We start from the raw sequence: 26,207 nt of genomic DNA, 5'->3' as shown, positions 1-26,207 counted from the left end.
TTAAAATGAAAAGATTATTTTTTAAATATTCGATCAGAGCGATTTTTTTTTCCGAACTATAAGTCTGCATCATGATTTCCATGACAGAACTTCATGGAAATTTTCAGGGGTTATTGATTTCCATGACAGAATTTCATGAAAACTTTCAGGGGTTATTGATTTCCATGACAGAATTTCATGAAAATTTTCAGGGGTTATTGATTTCCATGACAGAATTTCATGAAAATTTTCAGGAATTATTGATTTCCATTCCTCTTTCACTAGTTTCCGGAATCCATGATGGTGGCGGGTTTGCGTTTAGAAAGTTTCTTTTCAAGAGACCTTCATAGGTGAAATCTATGGGGACTTCGGAGGAATACGTTGAAAAAGTGTATATTATATGCAATAAATGTATCATTTTTCATTTTTTCAAGGAATGCAGTGGTACTTTTAGAAGTACTTGTTGCTTTGTGTTGATGAAGTTTCACTTTTTTCACTTCATTGATATAAAAAAATGGAATTTCTTCTGTAAATATCGGATGTAAAACTATCTCCTGATAGTATCTTGTGTTGATTTTAACACTTTTTCTTATTCCTATTTTTAATTTCACATTGTAAGAGAATTCTACATTAATCATAAACTCTTTACTGAAATTTTCTCTGCTTTGATGAAATTAGATTTGTATATTTTTCTCTTTGTTTTCGTTAACAAATAGATCCACCCTTTTTTTTTTTTTTTTTTTGCTGCTGTTTTTTAGGTTAATCCATGCTTTATCAAGGGTCACAATATATTTCCATATATATTGTGCTAAATAGTTTTCAGAGTTCTACAGATTGTTCTGCGTTGTGCCACACACTTCGACAAAAGGTGAACATTATGTTTTTCAGCTTTTCTTAGTTGTAAATCTAGGTTTTTATTTTATTTATTTGTTACTACAAATGTAGCCAGCAGATTTTCTCTTGTTACCAATAATTTAAACACAGTATATACCTTTTTCGAGTATTCGTTTGGAGTCTTCTTTCCATGTAGAAGTAATGATTGACAGTTTTCCCATCTCCGAAGAATAATGTTGTCTATTTTGCACTTCGAAATTTTAATGCCATGCATTTCAAACCTTTTTTCAATTATGGAAGATGAATTATTTGTCTTCGGAAAGCGCAAAAACATGCCCTCCAAATGAGTTTGTTTACATGCGACATTTTGAAAAAAAGTACAGATTTAAAAGAAGTGGACTATTTTTCTTATTTCAAATCAATGAGGTTAGAATAAATGGAGGAGAAGCCTCCGTATGTTCCGTGCAGTGAAAATGAAGCCATGTAACGTGACGGTATGACGTCACGATTTATCATGGTCCTCTGCCATAGGTGAGCTCCTGGTTGGTTTTGCTTACATTCTACTCTATTGTTTATATGTCAGCTTTTATAATTGAATATTTATAAGTCTTCCATTCTAATTTTAATACTTAACATAAATGATTTCTAATCAGTACACAGAAAAATCGCAAGGATTTCAAATTACTTTCAAATTTAATAAAATCTTAGGCACGTGAAAATGTTTAAATGGTAGCTATGTTACCGTGAAAGACCGAAACTGGAGAATGTCAACATTCACCAAATACGTCGGTGAAAGATCGAATATTTCTTTACATTCTTGTACATTCGGACCCTCACCGGTGTATGTCGGCAATCACAGATATGCTCTGGTGTAGGTCGAAAAGAGAGAAGTATATGTACACGCTGCCATTCTAAAAGGAAGTGTTCCAAAAATAAATGCAGTTGTAAAAGCAAGGGCCTCTTGTGCAATTCAAAGTGTCATAATAGTTTAAGTTGTTGCAATAAATAAGATTTGAATCACATAATTTGGTAAGTTTATAACTTCTATTATTTTCCTTTCTCATTTTGAATGTACTGTGTGTTTTAAGTTCTTATATTCTTAAGTTCTTATTCTGAGTTTCAAGTGCGTTTTTTCGCGAATGAATTACGGAGAAAAAAATATAATATTCGTCACGATAAGTCGTGAGGTCAAGTTGTCGACATTTCCTGAGCTTCATTTTTACAACGTGATGTTTACGCAATCTGTTCTAACCTCCTTGTTTCAAATAATAAGCTGCTACCAGAAATTTTTAATCTAAAACATTTGCTTTTTATCGAAGTCGTTCTAAAAATGTGTAAACACCCTCTGTAATTCTAAATATTGTAACGTATCCTAAATTCTGCTGCCTGATACCCTGCTAGATTAAAAAAATTTAGCCACTGCTAAATTCTGCCGTTCGGTACAGCATCACTTGTCGAACCAGCTCTGCCGCCGGCCCTGTTCTTGAAATATGATCTTAGATACTAGAAGTATAAAACTATATATGTACCAGAAGATCCAAGGCAATAATAACAGACTTAAACCCTCAGGAGCCGCAGAAATGGTCACGTGTCCCTAACTGGCTGAATGGGTAAGATCCTATGAGAAACATGGTTAGAGTTCCCTGGAAACAGGCTCGTTACGAGTGGGTTTTGTGTTTTTCTATGTGTAGCGTGAAACAGGCCAGTTTCTTTTGAAAAGATCTTTTATGGTAACCTTCCTGTATATCCTTCTTAGGTATATAGACAAGAACCGGATTAATACTTTGAGAAATTTTAAGTATTTAAATGATTCTGATGACCCCACACACGTTTACTTCTATTTTTCTTCCATTTCTTCTTTCTCATTCGTTGTTTATCTGATCCATTCCGTGGTAAAACCGGCAATGGAAATCTTCTGTAACCCTTTACTGAAACCCTTTGGGTTATTAATAACCTTTCTGTGGTGTCCCTTTTCATGGATGCCCTAAGTATGCGCTTATTTTTCTTAATGGTTAATTAAGCTCTTCATATAGATAACACTACCATTTCTTTGTTATCATTAACGAAGTTCTAGTTGGCTACCTGTAGGCTTTAGGTATGCCATTCGTGGAATTCGAGTTTGCAGCGATACGTGAACCGAGTTGTGTAAAATTCTGATTCTGAAAGTATTTCTTTATCTTGTAAGTGATAAAAAAATTTTATCTTTGGGAGAAAGTATTCTTTATCACTTAAAGCTTGCTTTCCTAGATCTTTCAAAAAATTATGACCAGAGAATCGGAAGATCTTTTGGAGAACTCGGAGATCTATTTTTGCAATATTCTTGCACAATCATTCTTTCAAACGTCGCACACGCTGTACGCTGTATCTTTCCAGAAAAATACATCAATTTTTGAAATTTCCTGGTGCAATCGTAATAACTTCTTCATTGTTAAAAACTGACAACGGAGCTATCAAAGCTGTTTAACGAATGAAAAATATTCTACATTTTAGCTCGACTCGGTTTGAATTCGAGCAAATATATCCTTCTTCTTAGGCATATTAGCTTTGCCGTAGTTGACTAAGTTTACATTCAGTGCTTTTTCAGTCTGATTTTGAGCTATATTATGAATATATTAAATGAATTGCAAATGTACTGTACTTCCGTAAATTATTTGAGGGAAAATACAGTGAAGCTGTATCGAACTGGGAAAGCTGACGGCACCTTATAAAGGATATTGTGAAAAAAAGTTGCTTTTTATATTTACTGCAGGTTTGCTTAGATATACAGGCTACATCCACGGCCGAGTGATTAAGACAGTTGAATGCTGCAAGTTCGGCCCAGGTTCGATCTCTGGCAAACGGCTGTCTTCTTGGCTGTTTTCTTATGAGTAAGGCGAAAAGGTGCCAGTTTTACCATAGTCCTCTATGAAGGCGCCCACCAGCGGCCGAGTAGTAGAAGTCGCTGAACCCTGGTAGTTCGGTCCGAGGTTCGAATCCCGCGAACGGGCTGGCTGCATGGGTGTTTTCGTGGTTTTTCCCGTATGTGACATGTATACGAGCCAGTTTCCCTTAGAAAATCCTCCACGAAGGAATCGCTCCCCTTAGGCAGATAGCCCTCGAGGCTTTGCCGTAATTAAATAACCTAACCTCTATGAAGGCATTCCTTTCCTTAGGCAAATAGCCCTCAGATGCTTTGCCATATTCAAATAAATCCCAGTTTTAGACTTTTTCTTTCTTAGATTTCATTTAAATTTCTAGGAATGTTTCTTGATTTCTATAATACCTTGAGAGGTTACCTGAGTTTAGAAAATCGACAATGTAAACATTAACCAATTTATAGAAACAAAACAAAGAATGGAATACAGTAATTTCATAGAATACAGTAAAATTGAGGTGAGGTTAGGTTATTTGAATATGCCTTCAGAGCATCCACACAGGTTTATGAAAAAAATAGCCTAGAATTAAAATTAAAATTTTTATAAGAAAGTTTATCTAAAATTTTATCTTATAATTTAAGAGGATTCTTTTGATAAGTTTAACAATGTATTTTAATAATACCGTTTTAACCATCAGTCATAAGATCATTTAAGAACTTTAATAATAAGCAAACTGATTTTAAAAAATCGTCTGTTTATTGTAAGAGAAATCTGTGGAAATAGTGTTTAGTGAATATAAAAATTATACATACTGTAATGCCGAAAACGTTGGGTCTATAAATTACAAATACTAATTCCAGTAAATGAAATTCTTATTTCTAAACCAACCTCTGGCATTTTTTTTTTTTTTTTTTTTTTTTTGAGGTCTGGAAGTGAATTTGAGAATCTCTCACGGTTTTCATTCGAATAGCTTTATTTTAATAGATTTTTAAACATCGTGGGATTGAAGATGGCTTACATTTTCTTATTTTCATCAGCAGACTGGGATTCAGTGAAAATTCCTCTTTATGTCTGGTAAATTAGATATTAAATTAAGGTCATTGTCGCCCAGACGCTATAGTGGTTAGGGGAGCTTACTGCGGTACCGAAGGGACCGGGTTCGAATCTCGGAGAAGACATGGATGTTTGTAAATGTATTGTGCCGGTGCGGCACTCTAAATATGCGGCGAGTGGAAAGTCCTCTCGTGTGGACTGGTTCAAGAGAAGAGAAGTGGAAGATCTCCGGATCCCCTCCTTGGGGGTGGAAAAGAGAAGTATAACCTCTCTTCGGAGTAGGCTCTGGCAACTTTATTCCACCTAATATGGCCAAGATAACAACATTAAGGTCATTTATTAGCTTTGCGCATTAAAATGATTTATGAAATAGTGCCAGCAGAAGTAATAAATTATAAATAATGCTTCCAAATTTAAATAACACTTATTTAGATGGGCTTTAGTCTCAAAACAGAGTTTTGCCTTGACTCGATATAAACGGCTGTATCACTTTTCAAATTGTTCCCACGAAACATTATCGCTCTGTATTGTATTTAAAGAAACTAGTTAATGACGAATCTACATGAATGTATGTGTCCTCCCATTGGTCGAAAAAACAGCACTTAGAGTCATCAAATTTGAATAACATAGTTCTCCACCCAAACATGAGTACTTGACAGCCCGAATTTGGAATTTGTTTTGTTGTATGTTTCATATTTTTATAAAACTCTAAAGAATTTTTGATTAAAAACTCAACAATTTCAAAGCGAGCAGTGGCAACACTGCAGTGAATAAAACATTTTTGTCTCCGGTGCGCGAGACTGTCAATCGAAAGTTCTAAAGATGGGCTGTTTTTAAATATCTAATTACTTTGCTGTTGAATTGAATTTTACGTTATTGAAGTGCACATCTGTATCAAAATGGAAAGATTTTTAAGGGTTTAGAAGTCTTACGAGAAGATGTAACGTTTAATCTGGTATTCTGTTGTTCAATTTTTGGATAATTTGAGGGGAGGACGAAAGATTTTGATTTTATGTTGCACCTGAATGGCGTTCCTCCCCCATTTACGCACATACACGACCCGAGAGCATTTGGGCTAATGTCCCTTAGGCTAAAAATATTTTAAAACATCTTATCTTTAAAATTTCCGACAGATAGTCTCGCGCGCTAGAGATAATGTTTTTTCTTCGTATAGTGTTGCCACTGCTTGCTTTGAAATCGCTTATATTGTCAATCAAAAATTTTTTAATGTTTTACAAAATGTGAAATAGGTAATAAAACAAACACAGAATTCAGACATCCAGGTGTCCATCTTCGGGTGGAAGTGTTTACGTTGTTCAAAATTTGATGGTTCTAGGTGCCTTCGTTTTTTCACAATAAGAGAAACATACCTACATTCATGCACATTCTCCTTTATTTAATTTCTTTTAAAATAATACAGGGCGGTAGTATTTGGTGGCAACAATTTGAAAAGTGATTCGGCCGTTTACAGTGATTAAACGCAAAATCCCGTTTCCAGACTAATAGCCCTTCGGAGCTAACGCTTTGGGTTAAAAATAAAATAAGATAAAAATCTGAAAGGACTCTGATTTAGAAGATCGTCCAAAAGGGTTTGTTAAGTATTTTTTACGCTTTCGCTGAGCGCGTATTCTACTAATCTGCTGCTGCAAACGCTCCCTTTTTTTCGGCTTCGTTATAAGCATTTTCTTTTCACTTACGCCATATACAATTCAACAGCAAAATTAGAAAAAAATTTAAGGCAGTATAGTAGTATACGTTTAGAACCCCCGGTTCAGTGTTAAGTGTTCGCATAACTTTTTTTTTTTTTTTTTTTTGTCTTTTCTCAGTTCATCATATCAATGTTCAGTTTTCTTACTAAAACGTCTTTACAAAACTTTTTTTTCCTGCTTATTGCTAACGTTTACTTTCTTAACTTGATAACTATTCGGTTTCGAGGACCGTAAAAAATCGCCAAACTATCGTTGATGCCAGTGCTGCCAAAAATAACTGCGGCAAGAAAGGAAGTATAATAGTAAATAACTATTTAAGATTGATGTTTTAATTTAGATGAAAGGTTAATTTCATATAATACTTTTTTATTATTATAATTTATATGAAAAAGGCTAAACATGACTGAATGGAAGCATAAGAGTAAATAACTATTTCAGATCATTATTATAATTTATATAAAAATTGCTAAACGTAACTGAATGGATGCCTGCATCGCTATTTCGCTACCGGCTTATCGCTAAAGCATAATTTCATCTCGTTGGTTGTTCAAACGTAATTTTCTATAATGAATGATGCCTTTTCTTTGAAAATATTCTCGGTAAAGTGCAGAATCGCTCACTTATTTGTTTGCCGCTTTTTACAAGTGTAAAAACAAGTGGATTTTTGTCAATTTTCTTTTACTTTTTAAGTGAAAATAGGTCGATGTGTACATAAAGTCAAGGGTGTGCGCAGTGCTATTTTTGTGCAATTCTGGTATTTTTTTTAAAGTGAAAATAGGTCGATGTGCACATGGATGCCGAGTATGTGCAATTCTTAAAAACGCATCAAGGAGTGGGTGATTCTGCACTTTACCCAAAATTCTATTGCCGAGTTTTCGTCATGGGCAATTCCCAATTTGTTTAAATCCTTAGGATGTCAAAAAAGGATTTAAAAATTAAACTAGTATTTCAATGGCGTCTTAAGAAGTATAGAACTATATAAACTTACGCAATCTGAAATCAGCGCGTACGCTAGATTTGGCGCGCTGTTAAATGGGCGCGTTTGCTAGATTTGACTCTTTTGCGCGTACATTTTCGCTGCAATTTTTTTACGGCCCTCGAAACCGAATAGTACCCTTAACTTCATTAATTAAATATGTTCTTCGGACTCGCGCCACATAACATTCAGTTGAAAAGTCACTAAATGTTTAAAAACAGCATATCTTTAGAATTTCGGATATACAGTCTCGCGCGCTGAAGATATTTTTTTTCGTACTGTGTTGCCATTGCTCGCTTTGAAATTGTTGAGTTGAAAGCTACAAGTCGTTGAGTTAACATTTAATGAATGTTTAACAGAATATGAAATAAAAAATTCAGAATTCGAACTTCCAGGTAATGCATGAAAAACAGTTTTTCCGAATGACAACAGATTCGAAAGAAAAGTGAAGCAACGCAAAATCATATTTCAAGATTAATGGCTTTTTTGGGATAAAACAAAAAAGGGGGAATTTGTCAGTTTGCTGTGATATGTCTGTTTATTTTATGTTTTGGTAAAATCTTGTTGCAGTTTCGCGCTTTTTAACTCATTTTTAAAATATTGCATGTCACACAAATAAAAAAAAAGTCGGAACATTTTCTGAGGAAGAATGACAGTGTTTACGTGAGAGGAGGAATACTTAAAAACATTTCTTTACAGTTTTACGATGATGAGTGAACTATAACTACATTAGATTCTGTAAAAATATTAAACATGTCTTCTACGGTTTCTGTACTCTTCGAACCAAACGACCGAGTGGCTAATGCCACGACTTCATCCCAAGTTCAGTATTCGGGTTGTAGATATTGTGTTCCGGTAATTTTCACATATATCATATACATGTGGTGGACCCACCAGCGGCCGAGCGGTAACGTCGCTGAACACTGGTAGTTCGGTCCGAGATTCGAATCCCGCGAACGGGCTGGCTGTATGGGTGTTCTCGTGGGTTTCCCATGTGTAACGTGCATACGAGTCAGTTTCCCTTAAAACGTCCTCCACGAAGGCATCCCTCCCTTAAGGCAGATAGCCCTCGAGTGCTTTGCCTTATTCTAATAAACCAAAACCAAACCATATACATTTGTGTGCCATAAGTAATTCACGTGTGTATCGTAAATATTTAAGTGAGAAAGGCCTTAAAAAATACAGGCTCACTAGTTGTTGAGCGATAAAAATTACTGAAGGCTGGTAATTCAACTTGAGTTCCAAATCGGTTACCTGCATGGGCATTTTCGTTGGTTTCTTCAACATAGAATACGTACCAGCCACTTTTCTTTATATTTATAACGAAAACTGTTTGGTATCTATGCTCTAAGAAACTATCTCTTCTCTCAGGTAGAAAACCCTCGCGTGCTTTTACCATATTAAACAAACAAAACTAAATTTCAAATCTTAATAAAGGCAACTTTTGCTTTTCGGCAGATAGCCTATTTAATCGAAATTAAATTTGTACTCGTATACATCGATTTTAATTAACTCAGCAGAATTATCATTGTGTTTGTATTTTCATCTTTAATGAAAAACTCATAACTGTGTTAGAATATTTTAATATGCCTTCTTATCTGCTGTTAGAAAAATTACAATTATTTTTGCAGGAAATTAAAAGAAAACCTTAATAATTCTTTATTTTAAAACACGTTTTTAAAAACCTTCTTGACGCTGTTGCATACATTCGTAGGATATTCATGTATAGAGAGTGTTGCTTATATCAGCGAGAAAAAATTATGAAATCTTAAAATTTTCGTCATATTCATTCCCATATCACTTTGACTATATCCCATATCACTACTTAAAAAGTTATTAATTTTTGATGTATAAGCTCAGAACCTTGGGTAAAAATTGTTTCACCTGCGTCGTACTCTTATCATGTAATGATATTTTTGGCATAACTTTTCTGCGTTCAGTGCCGAGCAAAAACACTTTCACTCTCGGCAGATGGCGTCTTTGACGTCATTTATTATTGTATTAAACACTTGGTAAACAGCATATACTAATTATATATATAGTGCCTCTGTAAGCCTGGCATCCGTGGCCGCTTTGTTAGCCTGCGTCTTGTAGCAGTTTTGCGTAAGTGGAAATTTATTGATTGCCACAAAAGAGCTGTGAAATTGCTGTTGGAATCGTTCCTGCCTTTCCATTCTTAACTGAGCCTCAGGTATTCGAAACCGAGGGTATATTGCCTAACGGTTAACTTGGTCAAGGCATCTAGGTAGAAGATTGCAAGTTCTTGCTTACTAAAGGGCCAAGAAAGTAATTCATGTCATAAAAATGACTTTCCGTACTCTGACCAGTTTCGTGATAGCTCCAAACCAATAAGAATTGCTCATACTTCGTACCCGCACAGGCCTGGAATTTGGTAGCCGGGACTTTTTACTAACAATACCTTTTGTTCTAGTTCTCATCGATTGAATTTTATAATAGATATGTGAGGTTATTTATTAGATTCTATGGCTATCTCGACACGGTCCTCTCATTTGACGGTCGATAACAAAACTGTTATCGGCAAGTCTTTCATTGTTAGGCCGACATTGAGGCGAGGTGTTTTATCAAAAAAATACCAGCGTTATATATTGATAAGCTTCATACAATAATTTCGAGTGTATTCAAGTACTCTGAAAGAATCTATTGTTTTGGTATTCATCAACTGATTAGATATTTCATATTAAGTTTTGTGTATCTAAGGCATAATTTTTTATTTGCAGATGGTTTCTGCTGTCTTAGAAACTACGATTTCTTCACTGTATAAACAAAAATTAACATCTGGGTTTGATGTTTAGGAAATGCTACCTTGCAGGCTGATCTGCTGTAAGTAGTTTATTAAATCAGTTGTTATATTTTATAATTCTTTATGTAAGTACATTTGCGTGCGAATGTTACAGTACGAATATTAACGCCTTAGAATTGTAAAATTTTTACCTTAGAATTATCGCTTTGAAAAATGAAGGAATTTACTCTAGCAATAGAATATTTTATTTATTGATTCGACATTTAATTTTATACCTTCATATTTTAAATTCATATATTAGGCAAATAATACTTATACTGTTTCGGAAATAAATGGTGAATGGTGCTACTAAAATGGCAAAAAAAAATGTGTCAATTTAAGCCAGTTGTTTTATTCTTGTCGTATGAAATCGTAGAAACTTCTGAGTTTTAACATTCTTCCTTGAAATCCTATTAAACTTCTCGGTCTCAAATAAAATTGTCTTGAAATATAATTCATAATTGTAATATAATTCATAATTGTAATATAATTCATAATTGTAATATAATTCATCATTGAACAGATGATGAAGGGTCTTACGAAATCAGTTGTCATCCATAAAGAAATAGATGACAAAATTAAACTTTTTATGTATTATTGCCATGTGAAATGGTAGAAACTTCAATGTTTTAATATTCTTTCTTGAAAGTCTATGAAACTTCTCGGTCTCAAATAAAATTGTCTTGAAATATAATTCATAATTGTAATATAATTCATCATTGAACAGATGATGAAGGGTCATACGAAATCAGTTGTCATCCATAAAGAAATAGATGACAAAATTAAACTTTTTATGTATTATTGCCATGTGAAATCGTAGAAACTTCAATGTTTTAATATTCTTTCTTGAAAGTCTATGAAACTTCTCGGTCTCAAATAAAATTGTCTTGAAATATAATTCATAGTTGTAATATAATTCATCATTGAACAGATGATGACGGGTCTTACGAAATCAGTTGTCATCCATAAAGAAATGGATGACAAAATTAAACTTTTTATGTGTTATTATTGCCATGTGAAATCGTAGAAAATTCAATGTTTTAATATTCTTTCTTGAAAGTCTATGAAACTTCTCGGTCTCAAATAAAATTGTCATGAAATACACTGAGTAATTCATCATTGAACAGTTGATGACAGGTCTTACGAAATCAGTTATCACATATAAAGAAATGGATGACAAAATTGAGCCTTTTATGTATTTAATACATGAATACCATCGGAAACGTAAATGTTAAATGTAATACAAACATTATAAATACGATTCAATTTTCCTTTAAATTTGAGAAATTTTCTAAGTGACAAAAGTTTTTGCTATAAAATTTGATCATATTTTATCAATCATTCTTGAAGATGCTGATTAGTTGTCCAGAATTTACTTGATAAAATATCTTTTATTTTACTGATAACAATTGTATTTTAGAGATAATGGCGCAATTAATTTTAAGAATTAATCTTAAATTTATAAAATGTAGTTATAATTAGTAACGAATTTAAAATCGAGAATTCTTCAGAGAACTTTCCTAATACTGACATTGTTTGAAAATTCATCATAATGTTTAGGTGCCTTAATCTAAATAAATGCTTTCAGATTTTGCCAAATAATCGCATTTGAAAATTATTATATTGGTTATTCTTTCTAAATTTCATTAATTCACTTTAAAATCCTACTATGGCTTCCTCTAAACTGATTTTCCTGCATTTACAAAGTAATCAAATTTCAATAGTGGCATTAATTTACCTTTTCGTTAAATATTGAAAGATTATTTTCTAGTATAAAAATCGAAATGCTCTTTACGGTTTAAGGAACTAGTATATGTTAACACGTATAGAGTGTATTTTTATACTATGCACTTACATAGTATATTCACTCTTTATATACCCTAGATGCGATTTAGATTTGAGTCTGAAGACAATATAAATAGTTTCGGATTTTAGAAAATCAAATGGAAGATTATTGAAATCTAGATATTGGCACCGTAGTTTTCTACTCAGTGAACAGAGATTCCATTGAAAGTACTGCTGAATATTAGTTGTTCATCCCGTGTTCAGGTTCTGCTGAACGGCCTGCCTTTATAGAGTTTCTGTGGTTTTTCCCGTGTTTAATGTGAATATAGGCTAGTCTTCTTTAAAATATCTTCAGTGTGGTAGCCTTTCCCTTGCACAAGTAAGCCACAAGAGTAAGCAATATTTAAGTAATCAAACAACTAATCTATCCATCCTTGTCAATGAAATGCATTGTGTGATTGGTAGTAGGTATGAGTTATCCAGTAACTGTATAGAATTGAAATAGTCACTAAAACCATAAATTGAATGGTAAATATGATTGTTTTCAAAACGTTGCTTCATCTCATTGATTTTTAAATGAATTTTAGAATTTGGGAAGTTTAATTAGCAGGCAGTATATTCTCCTTGATCACTAAACATTTGTTATTATTCATTAGTATTAAATACGTCTGAATTAATGAAATTCCTTATTGATAATCTTCAAGATTTTTTCCTAAACGACAATTCTTTTTATACACATTTCTTAAGTAGTTATTATGTTTTGTAAAATTTTTCGCTTTGTTCCAGTATAAAAATATAAATCCTCTTTGTTCCTTTATATAAAAGTGTAACATGAGATTATTTTTAATGTCGTCTGTTATTTTTCCTAGTGAATTTGAATAAAAAATGTGCACTCCTTCTCAAAATTAATTTTTATTTTAAATATTTTGTTCCGAAAATCCTATTTTTTCCCGCCCTTAGAAAACGCTCAAAATAATTTCGCCATTTAAAAATGCTTCCAGGTTCCAAATTATGATCGGTGTGTAGTCGTATATTCCTAGAGAAAGATAATATGAAATGAAAATTAGAATCTGTTAAAATTATTAATAGGCATTACTGAACACTTCTCAATATTATGAAAAACAATTAAAAGAAAACTAATTCTGTTACAAAATTTTTTATTTTCTAATTCATTTACTAATATAAAATTCTGATGCTTTTGAAATACTTTTGTATTCGTCCAAGTAATAAAGAATTTAAATAATACTTTTGAGTACCATGTTATAAGACCCGAATCCTTAATTTTAGTATCAAGAATAAGATTTTGATTCTAAGCAAAAGCTGAATGAAAGGAAACGTTGAAATACAATTTATCAAAAACATTTTTATATGGAATTAGATACTCTTATTGTTGATAAATTAAAGTAATTATTTGATTTAATTAATGTAATTACTTATTTCAATAAAATTATTAATTTAGGAAAATTTATTACTTGAGAATAATTAATACTTTGGAAAAGTCTACAATTGGCATTCTGTTCCCAACGACTTATTTTTCGGGGACAAAGGGGTGAAGCACGTGTAGAAAAATATTGGAATTAATTTTACAGATCTCTGTCAATTAAAGTAATACTTAAAAGTAGTGACAGAAAATGCTAATGAATAAAAACGTGCTAGGCAAAAAAGGTTCGTGTTATTTTACATTAATTTAAACGTAACTACACTTCGGTAAGAGAAATAATTTAAGTTGGTTACAATTTTCTTTATCAAATTTGATACTTTCTCGAAGATTTAAATGGCTAACTCTTTAAATTTTGGTATAAAATAAAAATAGCTATTTCCGGTGACTTACACATATTAAAACATTTTCTATCACCTGCCTAAGGGGAGGAATTTCTAAGGGAAACTGGTTTGTATACACATTACACATAACGAAGTAAAGGAAGTACTGTAATAGCGAAAATTTCAAGTATCGTATTTCAACGAAAATATCCATTTTGACCTCTTTCGAATCCATTCGAATGATGTGTTTGCTTGACATCTTTACGTACGGACAGAATAATAAGGGACATTTTTTTTCCAAAAAGGATTGTAAAATGAATGCGGAAATATCTTTGTATCTCACATTTAACTCGAAAACGCGTAACCTCAAGAACATTGGAATTTTGTAAATGAGACTGCTTTATAACACGTAGTTGCATACCTCCCTTTTTGGTTGCAGTCGGCCGCACCAAACTTCTTATGCATATGTTACCATGAAAGACCGAAATTGGAGAATGTCGACTTTCAACGGAGAATGTCAACATTCACTAAATACGTCGGTGAACGATCAAATATTGCTCTACATTTTTGTACATTCGGACCCTCACCGGTGTATGTCGACAATCACAGATATGTTGTGGTATAGGTAGAAAAGAGAGGAGTATATGTACATGCTGTCATTGCAAAGGAAGTGTTCCACAAATAAATGCAGTTGTAAAAGCAAGGACCTCTTGCGCAATTCAAAGTGTCATAATAGTTTAAGTTGTTGCAATAAATAAGATTTGAATCGCATAATTTAGTAAGTTTTTAACTTATTTTCCATTCTCATTTTGAATGTACTGTGTATTTCAAGTTTATGTTCTAAGTTCTTATTTTAAGTCTCAAGTGAGTTTTTTCGTGACTGAATTACGGAGAAGAAAATATAATATTCTTACCGGTGTAAGTCATAAATAAGAGTATTTGGAAAATCTTTCAGACATACACCAAGCGACTATGTGAATGTTGACATTCATCGGGGAAAGTCAACATTCTCCAAATTCACCGTAACACACATATATATGTATGTATGTATATTCACTCTGTTACCCGGCTGGGTAAGCTGTTTTTTGTCTTGTATGTTGGTAGATTGTACAATTTTTTCTTTAAAAGTGATTGAATTATGTTGTTCTTATGTTCTGGTTAAGGTTATACATTTAGTCGATCTGCATGCAATAGTTGCAGAATTAGTAACAATTTAAGTGGTACTAAGCCTAACGAAGATGCAATTTATTTACATTTGAAACTTAGTAGAATCTGAATTAAGTCAGTTTGAGCACCAACTCCACCACCTTCTTAGATGCAGCAGTTTTAATTATGTGCAGATACTTTATTATAATTACAGCATACGTATTTGAAACTTTTTTTATAAACAAAAGAAATTTTTAAATAATACCGACTGTTAAGCGCATTAAAAGAAAAGATGATAATAATTCAAAATAAAATTTCTATGTTTCCAAAATCAAAATTTTTGTGGGCCGCTTCTGTTAAGAAAAGTGCATTTAAATAAGTGAAATTAATGCACTAATTATTTAGCGAATTTCGTTATATAAAATTTAATCACTTCGATGAGAAATTTGAAATTTATTGGCTGAACCTAGAAATATTCCTATTTCTATTCTGTTTCTGATTATCAAAGGATGTTGGCTGCTTTTACGAATTTGTCATTTTCTTCATATTTAATGTATGTCAATACGAATCAACGTATCTTAGAAAGCCTTTTAGAGAATCCCTCGCTACCATAATATACTTGCCTCGTTGAGTAATTTAACATTAGTAAATAATCGTTCAGTTGTTTCGAAATTGAGATAATGTTTATCTTATTGATAACGAAGAGCATTATATAAACTTGTGAATAGGAACAACGTATCGCAATTAAATTAGTTCACAAAAACAGCTCACGCCATTTAGTAATGCTATTTTTCAGCAAGATCAGATTAATATATTCAATAAATTATTTATCCAAAATTATCTTAATTATTCAATACTAATATTTTAATTTTTAAACTGCATCTTGTGGAAGATAGTGTTAACTCGTAACAGGTGGGCCCACTGGAAATTCGATCCAGCTTCTATTTCAGGTAAAAGGGCATGCTTTATTTTCGTGGTTTTCCCTAAATGTAATGTAAATAGTTTCTGGTAGAAAGTCGCCCACGAAGTCATCCTCTTAGGCAGATAACCTTCGTATGCTGATATACAGTGCATTTATTAAGGTTATTTACCAGTATTTTGAACATTGATTGCCTCATACCATTAGTCACACTTTTTCAATGAACCAATATTTCTTACCAATAAAAGTTTTTTATCGTTGCTAATTTTATCATTTGTTCTAATCCTTTATAAAAAGAAGGTTTTAGCAATGTTTCATAAAAAAAAATGCATTTGTTATTTCAGCAAAGAATAAAATTTCCTGATACGTCATTTTTAGATTCTTGAATTGGTTTTTAAAATTATTATCAGATTCAACTATAGGCTTTACCCGCTTATGTAAAATTAAGAACAAAATATACTAAATCCTGAAATACCAAAAGCCGAACCAGACTGTTTTGTTTACATTGCAAATGTATATCGGTCACCGATATGGTAATAAATGTATTACAAAAGCTGTGTTTTCGTATAGACTTTTACAGCTATATATTTTATACAATGTACGTTTTATTTATGATACTTGCGTGTTAATGCAGCTACCTCCGTAAAAGTCGCCAAATTTTCAGAATGTGCCAGACTCTGGCAACCATGCGCATAGCCATTCTTCCGGCAACCATGTTAATAACAATCCATCAGTCGAGCAACACTGCCATTTTCCCGCTATTTTTTGTTGTATTCCAAGTTCCAACGCTTTTTTTTTTAAATAAATCGTAATATTCCCCCTTAAATTTAGTTTTAAAATATGAGCTTGTGAAATTTGTGAGGAATGGAAGAAAGAAACTGTGGTAACATTTCTGCAGAAATATAGAATTTTGCTGAAACGTTTCTAAAGGTAATAATGAGGAAACTCGTTTCGTAGATAGTCACAGTTACCGAGGTTTACGCTAAGTTGAATCTCCGCAGTTCTCTGATGCTTTTTTAAACGAAAACAGATTGCTGTGTGCTTTGAGAGAGGAATATCGGGGGGGGGGGAAATACAAAGATTTGAAAAAGGATGTGTTTTACTTTTTCATAATATAAGGTAATCCTTATTTAATAATTAAAATTTATATTTTAAATTGCTAAATGTTTTCTTTTGATATATTAGTAATGTTTGCCGACATGCTATAAATATCTATAGTTTGAGAATCTTCCTTAAGCCAGGCCCACCAGCGGCCGAGCAGTAAAGTCTCTGAACACTGGTAGTTTGGTCCGAGGTTCCAATCCCGCAAACGGACTGGCTGCATGGGTGTTTTCGTGGATTTCCCCATTGTAACGTGTATAAGAGCCAGTTTCCCTTAGAAAGTCCTCCACGAAGGCATCCCTCCTCTTAGGCAGATAGCCCTCGAGGCTTTGCCATACTCTCTCTCTCACACACACACACACACCTAAATAAATACACCAACAACTTTCTTAAGCCAAATTGCGCCAAGGTTATTGCTTGAATACGTCAGAACCTTATTTATTATATTCACATAAATTATTCTTTTATCTATTTTATGTAAATTCAAGAGAAAAAAGAATATAAGCTCATATTTCAGTTTACAAAACAGCGAAACAGGCCAAACGAGCGTATGTATGGGTAATGATTCGTAAAGATCACAAAGAACGGCTTGTTATAAAGCAGATGTTTGTACTAGTTTCGCTAGTTTAAGTAAATGTAAACTGTAACTTAAATCTTCAATGGCTTCTAAAGTCTGCCGTTTTTAATTTCAAATAATGCTATATCTGACATCTATACCTTCTGAAGATCTCAAAACTGATGCTTACACTTCCAAAAAGTCAAAGTGCTCCAAGAGACAATGGTGTTTGCAGAATAATTGGGAGATAATGCTGCAGCTTTGTAGATAATATATCAATCAATCGCTACACATTGAGAAGTCAATTGAAGTGCAGAATAAGCATTTTTAATAAAGCTTTCATTTTAAAACCCTGACAGGTGTTAGTTTTGACAACTTTCAACAAAAAATCGCAACAGGATTAGGAAAAATTGAAAAATTGTTTGCAGTTGGAAAACTTAACGATTATATCCTGATATCCCAGTTTACTATTAATTTTTTAAAGAATTAAAAATGTTATACAACCAGATCTCGGCCGGTAGCTTTGTTTTTAATACTTGCAATAATTTTAACCTTTTCACGTGGGCTCGAAAAATAGTTGTGTTTCTTCACTGGGGGCTCTTCGCTCAGCGGTTAGGGAAAGGGGGAAAATTTTTTCGGATCGAGTCTTAAGAAACGTTGTTACGATAGATGTTCTAATTTAAAAATAAGTTCTCAGAAATTAAATGTACAGCACTTAAAATGTTACTTCCAAAATGAACTGTGCAAAGACGTATGGTAGAAAATGAATTGGCATATTTCATCAAGCCATGTTTACTTTTGTGCTTATTAAGACTTAATTATACAAAAGATGGCTGTGCGTTTATTTCTTTGGAACGCTTGTGCTCGAGACTTGCAACGATTATCTCGTGTAACAATGCTTTTCATTATATAGGGCACAAAATACACGAAATGGAAATAATAAGTACCGTATATTTCGTTGTATAACGGGGATTTTTAATACAAAAAATAAGATTGGAATTTACGTGTGGACATTAAACGCCGGGTATAAAAATGATAGAATTAGAAATAAGGAAAAGATAAGCATATAAAAGATTAGATGTTCTACATGTACCTAAGTGCTGTTTATTGATAAAAGAAATGACATAGCTTATAAACTTTAAAAAATTTTGATCATCGGATGAACATGAAAAGTTCATCATATTCATCTTTCCTTATATCTTCAGGAACATCATCGAATTCTGTTTCATCTTCACCATCACTGTAACTCTCATCCATAAATAATCATCTTCCATTTCATCTAGATTATTAGATATGTTACCGGCAAAGTATGAAACACCAGCATTCTACAGAATGTCTAGGCATTGTATATAATGCGGGACAATTTTAGACAAAGTATGAAATATGAGAATTATTACATAGGCATCTTATAGAATACCTAGGCATTCTGTAGAATGACAAATTCTCTTTAGGCAAAGTATAAAAAAAGCTTATGAATAAGGCTATTATTTAAAAAGCGTTCTTTCTTCAAAAATATAAATGTTATTTTGGAAAACTACTGAAATGGTGTCATTAAAAAAGTTATTCGAAATATTAAAAAGAAAAGTATTGCGAGATGATCTTGATACAATATAATAAATTTGTATTTTCTATCTGCCTGAGACAGGGACTCAGTAAGCTCTACCTGACAACGGAAATTAAATTCAGAAACAATCATAAGTTTCACAACAATGCCCTTTTTAATCTTTTTGTTTTTTCTGGCAGGGCTGACAAAAATGGTTTTACAGTTCAATATCATTACGTGCAACTTTTTTTCTATTTGGTTTAAAGTTCTTTCAACATTCTGTCTTCGCGTCCAGTACTCAAATGATTTTTCATGAAATACGGGAAATAACTCGGCGTCCGTGATGTAATACTGCATAGTACTGACGCTTTCTTTAACAGGATAAATGTAATTTTGTTTTCCACAAACACTACATCCTAGCGATTCATTAGAAGTCAAATTGTTAATTCTTAGTAGTCATTTTGGCCTTTTTATATCATTTATTAACTTCTAGTAAGTATCGGGTCAGTCCATAAGTTCGTGCGCATTAAGAGTATGCGTGGACTTCACTATGACGCATTTACTAAAACAATACAATTTTGAACTTGTTGAAACTTTTCATCGTTTGGCTAACATATTATTCAGTTAATCACCAACTTTCGTAAATATCGAATGCATTTTAGTACCCATAGAAGATGAATACAGATAATCGGTACAAACTTGCTGTGCTACACTTTTTATTTTCTTGTGGTGAATCTGCCAGGTTTGCAGCGATAAAAATTAATAGTGTACATGGTGAACACACTATTAGTGTAAGGACTGCCGAGAATTGGTTTAAAAAATTTTAAGTTGGAAAAAGCAGCATGGATGATGGACCCCGTTCAGGACGTTTTGAACTGTTAGAACCAAATCAAACGATTAATTCAGAAGTTTATAGTGAACAACTTTGCCGTCTAAACGCAGAATTGATCAAAAAACACCCACGATTGGTGACTATCAAGAAAGTGATGTTTCATCGTGATAACGCTAGACCGCATACGGCTCGAACAACGCTGCAAAAAATGAGTGAATTTAATTGGGAGCTTTTGCCACATCCTGCTACATTCCCCCAGATATTGCCTCAAGTGATTTTCACTTATTTTGTGCCTTACAAAAATTTATACTGAGAAAAATATTAAATTCTAAACAGGATGTACACAATGAACTTTCAAGTTTCTTTGCATCATCTTTCTACAGCAATGGCATAAAAAAGCTGCCTGTAAGATGACGAGAGATTGTAGATAATGGAGAAAATATATAATTGATTAAAATGTTAAATCGTGTTTTTTTATACTCCCGTATATACCCGCGTATAAGTCGAGATATTTTGGGAAAAAAAAAAGACTTCAAAGTGGGGGGTCGACATATACACGGGATCATAAAAAAAGTAAAAGAATCGGAAGTTCAAAAATTTCTTTATATAATGCAGTTGTTTTCTTCCCGCACTCAAATTGGACGACTTATCAAATAAGTCACTTACTTGAAGTAATTTCATGACTTAAATTATGTGACAAACTAATCAGAGTTTCATACTTTAACTAGAGTAAGTTTCGATTAAACCAAAGAATTTTCGGCCCCCGAACAAAATATCAATACCGAGCAATAAAAAAGTTTCGCCAACACTCCAAGGAAAGAGAAATGCAGATAGTTTTTACGTACGTTTAAGTCTTTATAATAGTTGTTGTTCATTCATGAAATACTTTTGTTAACAGGCGTACACGTCAAAATTTAAAAAAATAGCCCACGCAATAACAACAGTTTTGAATATTTGTTTTAACTTTTAAAAAGGGAAAATGCAGATAGATTTTACGTACGCGAATCTTTTCCGGAACAAATTCTAGAATTTTCGGAACAAATTCTAGAAGAAGGATTTTGATTTTGTTTATTTACCAAGGTATTTTTTATCGTATATTTAGTTTTTTTTTTCTCGGATGATTTTTAATAAATGTAGTACTTAAAAAAAATTTTTTTCGAAGTTTCTCGATCGATTTCGGAAGTGGGGGGTCGACTTATACGCGGGTTTCTTATTTTCTACGAATTTTTTATGTCGAAGTGGGCGGTCGACTTATACTCGGTATCGACTTATACGCGGGTATATACGGTATTTAAAAATTTACCAAAAACTGCGTTGGTTCCTCGAAACGAATCGAAAATGTATTTCATACTTTGTCGGTTTTTCCTTTGGCATTCTATAGAATACCCAGGAAATGTGTGAAAATGAATCGTTTTGTACATTGCCGGCTAGTTTTAGGCATTACATACAATGCCGATTTCAAAAACATTGCCGGTAGCAGTTATACTACCTTTTTAACATTTCAATTATGTTGTGTTTAATTTCTTTCCATGCTTTTTTTTATCTACTCTCACACTATTTTTAGACTGTTAAGACACATTTGCTTCCTTTTGTAAATGTTGTTACACCTTCTTAGCAGTCATGTATTTCACTGTCGTTTAAAATTTCCTTTGACTGGGTTGTTGATACACACATCTAAAGACGGATCTAATAGCGTTAATCCGCCTGGAATTACAGCCATGTCGGTATTATTCTTTCAACAATTTCTTCGCATTGACTAGAATTTGAACATGCCCCAAATTAAAACTTTCTGGATTCTTTAAGGCAACAGGATGCTTTTGCCAAATATTTCTTATCCACAATATCACACCGGTTTCATCCGGCCATTATTTCTTGTCAACATGAATCAAAACATCATTTGGGGAAAACATTTCGGCATCGTCTTTCTTTTAAAAATAACCGTGGATTTTCCCGCCAAGCCGGAAAGCACCAGTGAGGAGATCTTTCATGTAAGCCATTCTTGCGCCTCTCACATCAATCACGCACATATTCCCTTGTCGCTTGTCAATTGAGTATACTCTTGGTCGGAAGCCTGGGAAAAGTATTCAAATGAATGATTTCAAAAAATAAGAGCATCGCACATATATATTCCGTGTTTCTTCGTAAAGAAAAGGGTGCCGTTATACGGCGAATATACCTAAAAATTAAAAACTGTAGTTTGAAATTATAGATGCGCCCTTATACGCCGGAATATACGATACTTTAAAAAGGTTTCTTTCGATGTATTTAAAAATAACAAAGAAACGAAAACTGAAGTGCTGAATTTGTCACATATTTCGCAGAATTACTGGGAGACATGAAATTTTAAATTTATTTTAACGAATAAATGAATAGCCCAGAAAAAAAAAAAAAAAAAAAAAAGTAGTTACACTTCTACAGTTTACATAAAACCTTGTGTGTGAAGCGCTAATTTTACAGCTCTATATAGGGTAACAGTAAAATAATTTTAGTGCTCAACTCAGAATTTGACAAGAAAAATTGACCATGTTGGACATTCGCAAGCAATAGTCAACAATCGTCTGTAATCGTGTGCGCACCGGATGTTTCCCTACTTGCGAAAAACTTCACGCAAACAAAAGAAAGAATCTGTTGATTTTGTAAAGTATAATGCAAATATTTATCCTCTTAGCCTTTTACATCATAAGTAAGTTGTAAATAAATCATCACAGGAATCGCATTGATAAAAATTAATTTTTATACATAATTTATGTCAGCTATTTGTCAGATCCCCCTGTGGTAAAACTGCGATAACGTGATTAAAGATGTAAATCAAGTTGCATTTCAGGGTCTTCTGTACTGTGTCAAGCAACTTATTTTCGTATTCACGCACGTTAGAAAATTTCACTGTTAATAAAAAGAAATACAATGAAGCTTTCCTTTTCCTGATTCGTTAGGATAAAACACACTTGCTTTGTATTCTTATCTTGCTATTTATCACTAAAGCGATTGTTTCAGCACAGTCGTGATAATGTTAGAACAATAATGCACCGCCAGTCCTGTGAAAACATTTATAAGGTATGATATCAGTTAAGTTGCAAATCTTTTGTGGATTTTAAATTGTTGCTTAACATATTTTAGATAATTCAGAATATGCGATTGTTTAAAACTCTTAATTGTTTAAGTGCTTATCTCGTTTAATAAATATACTGGGAAGATCGATAATTCGAAGCTTCAGTTAACATAAACAGAATGCTTTTTTCAGACAGAATTCTTATTTAATGTAAACTGTTCTCTATAATTTGAATTTTTTAACCCGAGAAATATTAGCTAAATCTAGCATTTCCCCATTGATGTTGAAATTGTTTGATTTAAATTTCTTTCTCGATACATCGAATTGACGGAGTGAATCATGGGATAAACCGCAGGAGTGAATATTCTATTTAAATATAATTTGAAATTTCTTCGCTTTCTGAAACATTCAGGCCTAGTGATTAATGGTGCTAAATACTTTTGAAGAATCGCTGAATACCAACAATATGGTTTAGTCAACCAAACCAATTGTTAATAAAAGCGTGTTTGAATATTTTTGGATAAAAGTGCTTTGCGTAACAATCACAAAGTTTCACTTTCATTACTATTATGTAAGTATGTATCTCACCTGCAGTATATGTATATATATTAACTAGAAAGCCCGGCGGTCATACGAAATGACCGCTGTTATAGGTATTATAAATTGTACCATGATTGATGATTTGTGCAAAGGTATCTGCTAATTTAAACTGAATTACCCGAGGCAGGCGGCGAGGACGCCCCTTTACTTACTGCCCCACGGGGTTTCCCCCTTCTACTTGCTTAATTGCTTAAAGTAGAGTATAGTGAAGGAAACTACTGGCGGTACATTTCTTAAGAGCCACCGCTAGCTCAATCAATAAAGGTGATTTAAATAATGAAATCTTAATTCACATGTCAAAGATCTCTTTGTACACAACCTTTCTTGTGTAGATCTTTCCATCATTTTTAAGCTCGGCTTGCAGAGGACAATCCAATATTTTTAATTTTACGTCCGTTCTTTCACGAAATCTTGAACAGGCAACATAAAGTTGACCGTGTCCAAATGCAGGCTCAGGTAAAAAAAAAATGTCAACACGCTTAAGCGTTTGGCCCTGAGACTTATTGATGGTCATAGCAAAGGCAAGTTTTACAGGAAATTGTCTACGTCTCAATTGAAACGGCAGCCCTGTGCCGTGGCAACTTCACCCCATTGGCTAGTACAGTTACGCAAGCAACCAGTAATCTATCGGCGACAAACAGACACTTAAAAGCCGCATATATATAGAGAGAGTGAAGTAACATCATCTCCTCCGAAACGGCTGGCTCCCGGGCTTAGCGAAGCACACCGCTGAATTCCGCAGGTCCGTGGCACGCCATTTTGACCATTCGCGTCTTCATGGGACTTTAATTAGCCGAGATATTAATTAAAAACTAATTTTCCCTTACGTTTTCCCTACATTTTCCACTCTTTCTTGGCTACGTGCCAATTTTTTTTTTTTTTTTTTTTTTTTTTTTTTTTTTTTAATATCTACGAGACAACGTCGAGTTGAAATTCAAGATGCAAATCCTTGGATTCCAAAAAATTCTCCGAATCCATCGATACCGTTCTCATCTTCTTTACGACTTTAATCGGTTGAGATATTAATTAAAAATTGCGGAAACGTTAAATTCCACGCTCATTTTTCTGAGTGGCAACAATAAACTATCAGCGACACACAATTTAGCCACTTATATATATATATAAAGATGATAGGTTAATCTTTAAATTTTAAGATAGGAAACAGCAAATGATTTATCGTAAACATTGTTTTTTAGGATTAAAAGAATAAAAGCAAATGATAAATATTTCAAAAATGTTTACAAATTTATGCTAAAAATTATATATTTATCAGTGAGATAAATTTACGATATAAATGTCTCTCTTTCTATATATATATCGTAAAACTAATCGCTCCTCAGAAAATCGGAAATGCAATATCCCCCTTTTTTTTTTCCGGTTTCTGCTGGAATCTTATTACTACTACATGTTTGTTTCTGATCTTGTGTGGAAATATTAGTTTGAAGCTAACATATCTGCAAACTCAAAATTTGATGACAATTTATGTTTGCTTAATTCCACATTGTTAGTTGATAACACAATGGTTTGACAAAAATATGGAAACTCCTTATGAAAAACGCATGCCTGACATGAAATGTTTATTCTAGCAAAAGTTGTGCTGGTAGCGCTGATGTTGTTTGCTCATTGACGCAACCTGTACAACATCTTCAATACGTTGGAAGTGCCATTCATTATCGAGATGTTCTGTGTAGTTTTGAATGCATCACGTTGGAGCTAAATGAATCCAAACTTAGGTAAATTGTTTGGGCTTGCATGGTGAGTGCTCCTGTAATCAAGGTAGCTAAAGTGTTTGATGTTTCAAGGGGCACAATATCTAAGATTTTTAACTCATACCGGAAAACCAGAAAAATCGCATCCGCTAAATCACAGCGAGGATGAAGTGTGTTGAGTGATCATGACAGATGATCATTGAAGAGGACTGTGATAAAAACTAAGAAGACTATAGCCGCAAAAGTGACTGCTGAACTGAATGTTGCACTCGCAAACCCTGTCAGCACCAAAACGAAAGGGTACTTTTGGCTGAACTGCAATTAAAAAGTCGCTTATGAGTGATTAAAATGCCTATAAGCGGAGAAAATGGCGAAAAAATCATAAAATGTGTACTATGGAGCAATGGAAGGCAGCCATTTGGTCAGATGAGTCTTGCTTTACACTATTTTCGACTTTTGGGCAAGTTTACGGCTGGTGCATGGCATGTTATCCCAAGCGTATGACAGAGATTGTTTGCTACTAAAGGTGAAACATGACGGGGGTTCGGTCGTTATTTGAGCAGTCATATTGCGGTATTCTATGGGACCCATCATAACTGTGCATAAAGTGCCCGGCTATTAAATAAAATCATCACTGTGCAAGGTCACATTACTGGCAAGGATTATGTGACGATTTTGGCTAATCACATCCAACCCATCGCACAAATTTTGTTCCTCATTGGTGATGCCGTGTACCAAGACGACAGACCTCCTGTTTATTCTACTCGCATCGTGCAGAACTATTTTTCTGAGCACGAAGGTGAAATTTCATACTTACCATGGCCACCACCGTCATCAGATAATAATGTTATTGAGCTTTTGTACCATTTTGGAGAGAAATCGGCGTGAGCGCTATCTACTGCCATTCTCGTTAACTGAACTTGCCAACATCTTACAGAAAGAATGGTACAAGATTCCCTGGCAAACCTTAAGGACATTTATTTTTCCATTCAGAGAAAAC

The 26,207-nt window shown here is 33.3% G+C and overlaps 1 protein-coding gene across 5 annotated transcripts in view; it reads left to right on the top strand.

Moving 5' to 3' along the window:
* The window catches only part of LOC118199192 (Krueppel-like factor 7), a 129,413-nt gene that overhangs the window by 75,587 nt on the left and 27,619 nt on the right, over window positions 1-26,207 (top strand). For 2 of the 5 annotated variants that reach the window (XM_085825075.1, XM_085825074.1), the window contains exon 2: window positions 10,145-10,247. The exons of 2 other annotated variants lie outside the window; for them this stretch is intronic. The gene's annotated coding sequence lies outside the window, so the exon portion shown is untranslated. Of the gene's footprint in view, window positions 1-10,087; window positions 10,248-26,207 lie in introns of those variants that run through there. One more of the 5 variants, XM_035370998.2, reaches the window with a different exon arrangement.

The sequence above is a fragment of the Stegodyphus dumicola genome, chromosome 10 (assembly GCF_044657685.1).
Source record: "Stegodyphus dumicola isolate Sdum_Otavi_A_Nest chromosome 10, ASM4465768v1".
NCBI classification, from domain to species: domain Eukaryota; kingdom Metazoa; phylum Arthropoda; class Arachnida; order Araneae; family Eresidae; genus Stegodyphus; species Stegodyphus dumicola.
This window is presented reverse-complemented; position numbering and strand designations above follow the sequence as displayed.